Below are 7,987 nucleotides of genomic sequence, written 5' to 3'. Positions count from 1 at the left end.
AACAAAATCCCATATATATGCGTAGGTTGCATATATATTGTAATATTATTATGGCTTTACGCAGAAAGGCCCATTGGAAATGCATAAACTTGAATCTTAACTCAAAACTAATTATAATCAGATAGTCAGATCGGTGGCAGACTGAAAGCGCAATTCGTGTGGCACGGTGCATCATGCAAATTTACTAAAGTGTGAAATATTGCAAATTCATGCAGACATTGGTGCGGGGTATATTGGCACCGCAGGTGGCCATCGCATCTAGACCTCCAGACCAATAAATTAACACTCCATTTTCAAACAATACTTCTTTGCACATAGCATGCAAACTGACCAATGTGGAAAATGCTCGAAAAGCATTTTTAGCTCAGCCACAATTATCTATGCATAGAAAAAATGCATTTTATTGCTGTTCCAGTTTTGCATTCCCAATGCACGCCACGGTCGAGGAAATTAAAATTTGCAAAAATATTTCAATAAGTGAATTAAATGCGATAAGTACTGACTTGGGACTTAACTGTCTTAGTAGTTTTAAACCTAGTTATATGCCCGGCAGCACTCATTTCATCCGGAAAAAAAAAAAACAGAAATAAAATTAGTGAAGCTTATCGGCTGACTTCAGACCGTCAGCCAGTGAGACATCCGCAACTCTTCGTCTGCCTTTCGTCGTTGACAATGCAAGGACATACAACAATGAGCATTAGACATATGTCTGTTCTATCCAGCGATTCCATTTCCAATCTCATCCCCCATCAGCCCCACAGCGGAAAACCTACCGTAAATAATAAAAGAAATCGTCTTAGGCACGCATCTCAGGCGGCTGATGGACATTTTCGCACACGGGCGTAAGAAAACAGGACATCGGCAACAACGAATGCCCCAAAGGACATCACTTTGAATATAAAGCAAGCGAATAAAACACAACACAACAGCGAATGGAATGGAGTGAATGGAATGGACGTGTGGCATAAAAAACACTTCGGACGGAAGGAGAGAAAATAAAAAAGAATTTCTTATTACAGATATTTTGCTTATCTGCAGCAAAACATTCGTTCACACTTCCCACAGGACTTCCACTGGCCTTTCATGTTGTCCATGGGTGAACCCCGTACCCAGAATCCAGAGTCCAGAATCCCGAATCTCACCCTCCGACGAGCACACACATGAAACTTGGATGGACACAAATCCGCTTTTATATTTTCAACTGTCAATCGTCGTCGCAATTTCCCCGTCCTTCGTCCTTCGTCCTCCGTCGGCTTCACTTTGTAGGTGTTGGAATTATAATCAAAGTCCAGTGTCCAGTACCAACCCCCCAACCCAAAAAAAGAAAAACACACACCCAGTTCGCATTCCTTGCATTATCTTGGCTCACACACTCGCATGCTGTGTCGAACTTTTCCCACTCGATTTTATTTCATTTTATTCGCTTTTCTTTTTTTTTTCTTTTGGCCCACAAATTGTAAAGCGAAAAAAATCCAACAAAATTCGTTCTTAATGCCCTCTTTTCACTTGACTGACAGGCTCTCGGTCTCCACTTTCTTCTCTTCCAAGCTTCCATTGAAAACTGCCCTTTCCCTTTCTGGGAATTGCTGATTCTTTTTTTTTTCTTTTTGCTGAAATCTTTCTAAAGTTACATTTCCAAATTACTTTTTTTCTAAAATAGATGCTAATCAAGATAAGATCATGGGCCTTTGATCTAAAGAGAACTTTACAAATACGTCACATTTAAAAGTTAATATAATGTATTAAATGGCTTATATGAGAGGAAAATCCCAATTGAAATATTTTAAAAGATAGTCTCTGGACTATAGCATTGTACATTTGTGCATTTATACATATATTTCGCAATTTATAAATGGAACCAACTCTGAGTAAACAGTCGAAGTACCAAATTTATCAAATTTATTCAAATGGCTGCATATTTGGGTTTATGACAGCGCAGCACATAAATCCAACAATGAGGCACTAAGGGTTGTTCGATGCTAATGAGCCGCGTCCAGGTCGATGGTCCGGGGATCGGATATGGCGGGATATTCCATGGGATTTCACCTTTTGTGGTGCGCAGAAAGTTTTGGCCAAAAGCGCCAACAATGAATCACAAGCGGAAACAGAGAGCCACCAATCCACCCACAACCCACTCGCAGTCTCCAATGAAGCGTTAGAAGTGCCAAGTTTGCAGAAAGTCCTTGGTTAGCAGGATATGCTATGAACGTATATCTCCTTGCATGCATAATAATAACAATCATAAAAATTGCGGGCGAAATACGAGGAGGGAAGCACATTATGCATACAATAATCATGGTTCATGGCTTCTTCTTTTGCTCGCCAAAAGTTTTCTTCGGCATTTGAATTTATGACTAATCAAATGTATATAATTTTTACTAGCCAAAGATTTATGGTTGCTGATTTGGTGAAATACATATATGGATGGACTTTAACCCTATGTAAAACTATGCTACCCTTAATTTAAATGCAAATGAAGAGCAGAGTGAGAGGGGTTAGCCAGAAGCTCGTTGTTGACATGGAAGGGTGTTTTGATGTTTAGAATTTGAATAAAAAGACATTTTTAAATGGCGGACTCCAAAAAATGAATCTTAATTGCGCATGCCTTTCCTTTTTGTGGATGAACATATTATAAAATGGCTGGATATTGCATTAAGCACGAATTGCACTTGAATTAAAAAGCTCATTGTTTTAATGTTTTAATAACTTATTATAATATATTTCAATATTTACTATATACATGTTATTTATGTATCATTTTGTACTTCTTTTTTGGGGGAATCCCTCGAGCAATGCAAGGTAAAATCTCTTCATAATGCACACAGTCCAGCAAATATATGTACATCCAAATGCTTCTAGACGGGGCAAATAAAATCGATTTTGTGTCACTTGCCACGGTGGCTTTTTCCTCTATGTGTGCAGCCGGCAGAAAGATAGACTGAACGAGAAAATACTCTTTGCTCTCGGGGGTTTCCCCCCTTTTTCGGAGGTAAAACTTTCTTTTCGAAGTCTGGGGCATTGCTTTGCATGTGCGGGGGGTATGGGACATATTCGTAAGGAATTGTAGTTACTGCCTCGGGCAGGAGTTGAAACAGCTTCCAGACTGTGCGTGCAAGATAAGAACTGGGAAAAGAGGAAAAGTCTTGCGAAAAAACACGACAAAAGGGGCGTCTGCCTCGCAGTTTCCTGCTGCAAGTGTACTTGTGTGTGTGTGTGTGTGAGTTCTGTCTGCCCTGCAGCAGGATATCCGGTTTGCAATGTATACACACAGACAGTCGGTGGAATGGGTACTGCGATTGGTTTCGGCCATCAGTCGATTGGTTAGAAAGATACGCTATTAAAATAGCATTAGTTCGAAATGTTGCAAATTAAAATGTGTGACTATAGGTGGGTAAATTAATTCAGATAAGTTGAATTTATTTCATAAGTTGAATTTCATAGCAGCAAAGTTTTAGTTAAGTTAAGATAATATAATAGGTTGTTCGACTAAAATTTCTTTAAGGGACTGATCAAAACGGATTTTCAGCTTTTATTAGAAAATAATATATGCACCCACCAAGCGAATCACATCATCCAATATCTGTGATTCATATGTAAATTCCATGATCAAATTCGAACCGCCAAAAAATTGTAAACAAGAACATTAGAGGCATATAAAAAATAATTTATGTAGCCCGCTTTTAGGCGAAACTATCAATTTACAAAGAAGTAAAGAAAGCCTTTTAGACGTAAAGAGCGCAATTTAGCCATTGAATTTTATGCTCAGGGCAGCGTAAAAATTACACGAACAATTACCGAGTGATGACATGCTTTTAGTGATAATGCTTCAAATGTCCCTGGATCCGCTGACCACAGCAAATCCAAAAAAAAACAGAAAAATATAAATTTTCTGGTGGATGCCGAAAAAACAGGAAATAAAATCTACAGCTGCATAAAAGCCTCTTTCGATTAACATAAAATTAGCATTCCAATTCAATTTATTTTTATATACGGCCTGCCATTTCCCCCCTTTCTGGACAAATGGGTTGAAGTTATTTACGCGATTTCGGCCGCCTTTCCATTTGCTACCAAACAACAAGAGGCGAGAGCCAAGGCAACATTTACATTCGCAAAATGTGGCTAAAAAAGAAGAGGGCTAAATTCATGGGAATCCTCGAGCGTTTGTCTCTGTGTGTGTGTGTGTGTGTGTGTGTGGGAGGGTGCCGGGAAATGTAAGTGGTCATAATAATAAAAATAATGATGCCAGCAATAAAGCTGATTCAAGTCCTCTCGGCGGGAGTCCAGGAGCGAGCTGGTTATTGGCTCGATAGGCCTGGAGTGCCGGCGACGATTTGCGTAAAAAATGGCAGGGTTCTTGCCCAGATAAAAAAGCAAACACCAGCAAACGAAATGGCAAAGGCCGGAAAAGCAGCTCGGAAAAGCAGCTCGATGGGGAGAGAGTGGAAATGGTCAAACGGCATGGCCAAGGAAATTTTCCTGCGAATCAGCGTATTTTTCATGCTGCAGCGATTATTCACCACTGTGTCGAAAGGAAAGTGCACTGAAAATAAAGTTATTGACAAATAATCATTTAGTAAGAGAATGGAAATGCAAATATTCAAGTATTTAATATAATTGAGTATTTAGCTTAAAAGTCGTCTAATTATAACATTTTTTAATGGACAGATGCACATAGAAATTCTTGAATTTTAGATGCATAAATATTGGACAGATGCACATAGAAATTTTTGAATTTTAGATGCATAAATATTGTTTTATTAATAGGTTAAGCATAATTTCTAAATTTTATAAAATACCTAAAAAAAATGCATAAAACAATTGTATGATAAAGACACATTTTAGGCCTATGTAAACTCATTTTTTTTAGTTTTTCCTACATTGTTTTACCCCTAGCGTTTATTATTTTTCGCAGTGTAGAGAATATACCATCCCACCCACTCAAACCAGCAACCCGTGCGCCTCGTACATCTCGGCAAAGTGTCATAAATTCATAATAACGCAAATAAGCACCGGCACTGGAAGAACGCAAAACTTATCGGAAGCATCTAAATCGGTGGGACCAGCAGCGTCGGAATCGGCTAAAGCCGTGGCCAAAGGCATCCTGCCAATAACAACATCGATGGGCTCGTCCTGTGTGTGTACATTCGTTTGTATATGGCGGCAAATACGTTTTTTACGACTTTATGCTAAGCACTTTTTATGCATAAAAAGCAAAAAAAAAGAAGAAAAAAATATCAGCAGGAGGCGCAGGGAAAACAACCACCAATGGACCGAAGATGATGGGAAAACCACCACGCAGACTCTACCGCACCACCAGCAACAGACATAACCGTTATTTTCCTCTCGGACGGGTCCTTATTTATGCGTTTTTTAGTATGGAAAGCACAAGGATAAGCATACACGCACACACCCAAAGATATCCTTTCAGCATCGCGTATGTAAAGAACAAGTGCGCTTTTGCCTTTTATGCTTTGGGTAATATATTGAAAATAGCTGTCCAGCGTAATAAAATGTATCTTCACTTGAGTGTTTGTGTGCGCAAGGACCTCTCAGTGTATGCCTCTGTGTGTGTGTGTGTGTGTGTGTGCGTTTGTATGCATACCAATAAAACTGCCAAATGTGAAAAGCAAAAGCAACGGCCACAAACAAAACTCAATTTGCTTACTCAGTCACAGTGGTCGCACAAGTAAAGAATATACAAAACTGATATATCAAACTTTAACAATTTTTATAAAATATATTTTAAAATAGATTCCAACTTCAGATATAACAAATGTACACTTAAATATACAAAATATATTATTTTTATTCAATGATTAGATTGAAGAGTGTCACTGTCTTTACTCTTGAGACACCCTCTTCTTTTCGGTTTCATCCATTGTCATCATCCATTTGTCCATTTGGCAATCTCCCTGTCTGAGGCTATGTTTTTGAATTGCTGCTCAATGAAATTGCATCGATGATTATGTTGATTTTTCCTACTATATTTCTCTCGTTTTTTTTTTTGTTCAATTTTGCTTGGCTCTTCAATATTCGTTTTTCTATAGCATTTCAAGCTGCAACTGTTTTTATGTTCATAAATAAGAAATGCTTATATGTAAGAAGTTGAATAAAGCAAATGGAAATGCGAAGCTTTGAATAATTGATGGCATTGAAACTATAAAGCAGAACAAAGAGATATCTTCACAGAAAAGCGATAAATTTTGGTTTTATACAAATGAAAATATTTCAAGGGGTTTAGAGTCAAGAAAATTGATTGTTTATAAATAGATCTTATTTTGAATTAATTAAAAGCAAAAAGTTAGTATATAACTAAGTTTTCTGCTGCTTTATTTCTCTAAAGCCATAACAACATAATGTTAAATTCACAGATTATGAAAGTTTTCCTCAAAAACAACCCCATTTATGAAAACCCCACGCACATATGCCAACTGCACGTAACTAATACAAAATAGATTTAAATTCCATTTGGGTCGCAAAAGGGCACTCAGTACAAATCCCCCAAGAGACCGAATTGGGTGTAAACAAAAATTATTCCCTAAGTGTTTTCCATAAAAAAAAAAATGCTTAGCAATGCAAGGAATGTCATGTGGTAAAAATTGCGAATAATTCGAAACAATTTTGCGAATATTTCAAATAAATATTGATCTTGGAGTGCATAACGAATGGACAACTTCATTTATGCGAGCGAATAATTTTATTTTTCTAACGTAAAACGAATTCACAATTCATGCTCAACCCTCTAGTGAAGTCTATTTCTCCCTGTCCACAAAATGTATTTAAGTTATTGCCCTGCAATTGATTCTCTAACATCTTGTGGTTCCACATAGTCTCCGCTGCCATCAACGCCAACGAACGGTTAAGCGCGACATCGACACTTCTGCGCTGCGCCGCGGCCGACGCCTGCTGCGCCGCTGCCGACGACTTCACTTGATTGCTAGGGACTTAGGGAAACATTTTGTACGCTAGATTTAGTTTTCGAATGATAAATTGCAATAAACGGTCGCTTGCGATCTTCAAAATCAAATCGATAACTGTAATTATTAACTGGCGCCCGAACAGGGACCAGCGAATAAACGCGAACGAAAGACAAAATTCTAAGTCGCGGAGCAAAATCAAAATTTTGCTAAAAAATATTCGTTGGTTAAATTGTGCCGAAGAAACTCCCGCGAGTTATTAACAAACAAAATTCACGGTCGGCTATAAAATAAAATTGTTTGAGAAAAAAACAGATTTTCCGGAAGAGGAAAATACTTATCGGCATAGCATTGCCCATTGGTGGATCACAGTTTCTGTCAGGCCAGCCCGCAGAAAACCTTCTTTGGAGTGCTGACGTGGATTCCCCAGTAGCCCAGGCAAAAAGGACAACATTCACCCAGCCAGGAGGAGTGACCGCAACAATTCTATGTTAAATAAATGCAAAACGAAGAACAGCAATTTCATCGAAAAGGAGAAGGAAAAGTAGAAGTAGAACGCCGAGAATAACGGAACTACAGAAGAGCAACACGGATAACAGTTAACAGTGCAACCCAAAACGTAACGGCAGAGGTAAAGACGACGAACGGCAGAGAACGGCTGCGTGAACCAAAGTGCAGACAAGAAGGAAAAAAAAAGAACAACAACAGCACAGCCGTAGCAGCAGCAGCAGCCCGCCAAAAAGAACAGGAATAAGAACACGTTGACGACGAAGAAGCTGAAGCTGAAACAACCGAAGAGGAGGCAGAGAGACTACAAGAACCTGGAAAGTACACTGGAAAAAACATCAGCAATTTGAAATTCAGGCATCCACCCATAATAAAACATAAGTATACCAAAAAAAAAAAAAAAAAAAAAAAAAAAAAATTAAGTATATTATTATTATTATATTATTATTATAATATTATTATTATTATTATATTTTTATTATTATATTATTAGTATTATATTATTATTATTATATTATTATTATTATATTATTATTATTACATTATTATTATTATATTATTAT

General features: G+C 37.7%; 2 long non-coding RNA genes across 2 annotated transcripts, besides 1 other annotated feature; both read left to right on the top strand.

Moving 5' to 3' along the window:
* Nucleotides 1-622: 622 nt before the first annotated feature.
* lncRNA:CR44597 (long non-coding RNA:CR44597) lies at nt 623-1,069 on the top strand. Its single transcript, NR_124222.1, has one exon. It is a non-coding gene; the product is annotated as a long non-coding RNA:CR44597 (long non-coding RNA).
* A 2-nt stretch (nt 1,070-1,071) lies between these two features.
* Nucleotides 1,072-1,557, top strand: lncRNA:CR44598 (long non-coding RNA:CR44598). The gene has a single exon (NR_124221.1). It is a non-coding gene; the product is annotated as a long non-coding RNA:CR44598 (long non-coding RNA).
* Nucleotides 1,558-6,782: 5,225 nt separating this feature from the next.
* Nucleotides 6,783-7,987: part of a mobile genetic element that runs on past the window's edge.

Source organism: Drosophila melanogaster, chromosome 2L (genome assembly GCF_000001215.4).
Source record: "Drosophila melanogaster chromosome 2L".
Lineage (NCBI taxonomy): Eukaryota > Metazoa > Arthropoda > Insecta > Diptera > Drosophilidae > Drosophila > Drosophila melanogaster.
The sequence above is the reverse complement of the archived record's forward strand: the minus strand, read 5'-3'. Positions and strand labels throughout refer to the sequence as shown.